Source organism: Triticum aestivum, chromosome 4A (genome assembly GCF_018294505.1).
Source record: "Triticum aestivum cultivar Chinese Spring chromosome 4A, IWGSC CS RefSeq v2.1, whole genome shotgun sequence".
NCBI classification, from domain to species: Eukaryota; Viridiplantae; Streptophyta; class Magnoliopsida; order Poales; family Poaceae; genus Triticum; species Triticum aestivum.
Genome location: NC_057803.1, coordinates 751414803 through 751418553, shown reverse-complemented (window position 1 = coordinate 751418553; position 3751 = coordinate 751414803). Strand labels below are relative to the sequence as shown.

Here is a 3751-nt window from a genome sequence, read left to right as displayed (position 1 = left end):
GCATCTAATTTTCTGCACATCTTTCACGTGTCTAATTTTCTGCAACAAGATCCTTGTTATAAAAATTGCAACAACATCTTTCATTGCGTCTAATTTTCTGCAACAAGACCCTTGTTGCAAAATTAGCATGGCCATGGATGTGGGAGGCGAGCGTGGCTGCCGGGGATGTAGAAGCATCGTTGTTGCAGAAATCTTGTAGCAGGAAACTGAGCTCGAGGAGGAGGCAGCCATGGGATGTCCAGGCCGGTGCTCCCCGAGCAGCGGGGCGACAACGGACGCGGACACTGGTGTTCCCGGGGATTGCAGACGCGGCTCCAGATCTTATTTCAGATGCGGTGGAGGAGGAACTTGGGCAGGATGGAGGCAGGAGAAGAAGAGGAGGGGCATGGCTAATGGAGGCTTGACTATTGGCATGCCCACCGGCGACGATGCGCGGGTTGGGGATGAGCCAGAAGGGATGATTAGGATGTAGACCGGGGAACACTAGTATTAAAAGGACCTAATGTGAAGCTCATTAGTCCCGATTTGTAATTGAACCGGCACTAATGTGACCATTAGTGCATGTTCCAATGGCTAGGCGGGCGGCGCTCATTAGTACCGGTTTGTGGCGAACTTTTAGTATCGGTTTATGCCACGAACCGGTACTAAAGAGGTGGTGACCTTTAGTCTCCACACTTTAGTGTCGGTTGCAGAACCGGCACTAAAGCCCCCCTACAAACCGGTAATATAGCTCCGTTTTCTACTAGTGGAAGGAGAAAAAATGACGCACGAGCGGAGAAGGAGATAAGATTGAGAAAGGGAAGGAGATAGGCTTGGTGTACCCTCAGTGCCACGTGTAGCGCGGAGAAGGCGGCGGATGCGGATGGTGTTTTCAGCCGGTTGAAGGTAAGTTTTTCTCTTAATTTAGAGAAATTTTACAGTACATCATACTACCGCTTGGGGTGGGTAGTATAAATCTAATCCAACGGTTGATGTATAGGGCAGTTTAGTCAATTCATATTAAGATGGAATTTCTTATCAATCATCGTCTTCATCCCGACGAGGGCACCAATCATGTCCATCTCCCTCTCACTGGATCATCGGCTGGTCGGCTGCTTCATAATCTCCCACCAGTCGCTCCCATATTTGGAACTAGAGCGCCTCGCCGGCATTTGGTTGGGGCGTCGCGAGGCATTGCGGGCCAGCGCGGGAGGCTTGACGAGCATCAGAGGCAGATTTGTCTTGTTGACGGCTCCCCTCTTGCCATCCAGCTCTGCTCCTCTGCTCCTCGAATCAATACTCACCGACGGAATGCTCGGCGGTGCGGATTCTGTCGATCTGGATTCCTGTCTTGATGAAAGCCATAAGAACTAATACTACTTTGCAACTCTTTCGATTGTGCCCTTTTTGCAGAGAGTACTATGGATTATCGATTAATATTAACCCTTGGATCACCAAAAATGAATGGTCAATATTTATCTGATGTACCGTAAAAGGTCTCATAATTTAATTGGATTTGGATTCTTCAGTTTCACCTGATTTTCAACTCTTCATTCATCATGCTCTAATGGAGCTAAACGGTTGTCGTGTCAAAATATGCCAAAGATTTGAATTGTGTCACATGCCAAAATTCTATGAATTTTGGGGAATTGTAGAAATTCTCTTTAAAAAGGAGAAATTTTACCGATTTGCAAAACTATTAACTCTTGACTCTTGTCAGATAGTGAGGGCAGAGCAGGAGCAGGCACGCGTTGGAGCCGCGGGCACCCATGGAAACCCATGAGCCTTCTCGTCATCATCTCGTCAACTGGGTTCATGGAGGGCAGCAGCACGTCGTCTCCTGGAGCGATATCATTAGTGGGATAGGCCGTAGCCTTTTCATCAAATGCCTCCTACGGCTGTCCAGGTCAGACTATGGTTCCGTGGCATGCTTGAACCGCGACTTCAATTCGCTGGTCCGCAGTGGGGAGATCTACCGCTTGCGTCGCAACAACGGCATAGCAGAGTGGGCGCTGGATCCAAGTGCCCAAGATACCACCTGACGAATGCTTCATGTGCTCTGACAAGGAGTCCCTTGCTGTCGGAACCGAGCTGTTGGTGTTTGGGATGGCACACATTGTGTACAGATATAGCATCCTAACCAATTCATGGACAAGGGCTGATCCGATGAACTCGCCGCGGTGCCTGTTCGGATCGACAAGTGTCGGTGAAAAGGCATATGTTGCGGGGGGCAGCGATTCTTGTGGAAGAATACTTAGCTCCGCGGAGATGTATGACTTGGAGACACATACTTGGACACCCCTTCCTTGCATGAATAAGACTAGGAAGTTGTGTTCTGGCACATTCATGGACGGGAAGTTCTATGTGATTGGTGGTGTTACCAACAACAACAAGGTGTTGGCATGTGGTGAGGAATATGACTTGGAGCGGCGGTCTTGGAGGGTCATCGACAACATGTCCGAGGGCCTCGATGGAATGGCCGGTGCTCCTCCACTCATTGCCGCTGTCAACAATCAGCTTTATGCAGCTGATTACAGTGACAAGGATGTGAAGAGATATGACAAGCTGAATAATAGGTGGATCACTCTTGGGAAATTGCCTGAACAATGCGTGTCAAACGATTCTTGGGGCATTGCTTTCAGAGCCTGTGGTGACCGGCTGATTGTCATTGGAGGTCCTAGGACTTATACTGGTGGCACGATTGAGATTCATTCATGGATCCCGGATCAGCAACCACCTGGGTGGAATTTGGTTGCTAAACGGTCATCCAAGAGCTTCGTTTATAACTTGGCCGTGATGGGTTGCTGAGTCCGCTGAATAAGGATCGAATGCCATGGACATTTATGAATAAAGATTATCCTCTGACCTTCTTGAATATTTGTGTTATTAGCTTTAATTCTGGTCGAGATGCTAATAATATTCGTGTTACTTTTTTTTTACTGCTTATGTGTAATGCGATACAAGATGGTCCTCTTGATCTTGCTTGTTAGTGTTTCAGTTTTAAGTCGATGGTCAACTTGTGCGTTTGATTTCCATGAACTGATGCTTCTGTTAGTCTATCTTTGAGTCGAGTTTGACTGTTTGAGTGCTTTTTCTGTTCTGTCGGAGTGAACAAATCAGGAATATATACTATTCGAAATTTGGAATTATGTTTCTAATGGAACCTTCCTAGTCGAGCGCTACGTCTTGTCACATGTTTTCTGTGGATTCAGGGCTCGACGCATACAAAAGCAAGGTGCCGGCCTTGACGCTGCTCAAAGAGGTCTCGGGCCTGCTGTGGCAGCTCATGTCACCCCCACTGGTACTAAAACACACGACACCAGTTGAAGAGAAAATCCCTGAAGAAAGAAACATGTGTTTTTTTTTTGGAGGAATCAACATGTGGGTTTTTTAGTCATTAGCTGTTATCTTCTGTTGTGATTTGGATTCCAGTAAGGTTTGGATGCTCTCCCCGGTGTTCTCATGATCTTTCATCTTCAATGCCCTACTTGTATTTCTGAACATTAAAAAAGAAAACATAATAATCTAGATTTCGATTCCAGTAAGGTTTTGACGCTCTCCCTGGTGTTCAGTTTCTAGCTGTGCTCTCTTCCTGTTGAAGACTGTTCAAATCATGAATTAATAAAATTCCAAATTCTCAGATCGAAGGGCAGGCCACTGCTCTCCGCCTGGCATTAATAATCTCAGTTCATTAGCATTGTTATGATGATGATGCGTATTGTGACCTGCAACTTTAAGTTTCCTTCCGAATTGACAGTTTCAGACTGTCGTT

General features: G+C 46.7%; 1 pseudogene across 1 annotated transcript; it reads left to right on the top strand.

Annotated features, from left to right (window-relative positions):
• The first annotated feature begins 1685 nt into the window (after nucleotides 1-1685).
• LOC123083650 (F-box/kelch-repeat protein SKIP11-like) lies at nucleotides 1686-3012 on the top strand (annotated as a pseudogene). Its single transcript, XR_006439347.1, has one exon. The product of XR_006439347.1 is annotated as an F-box/kelch-repeat protein SKIP11-like (transcript).
• Nucleotides 3013-3751: the final 739 nt, after the last annotated feature.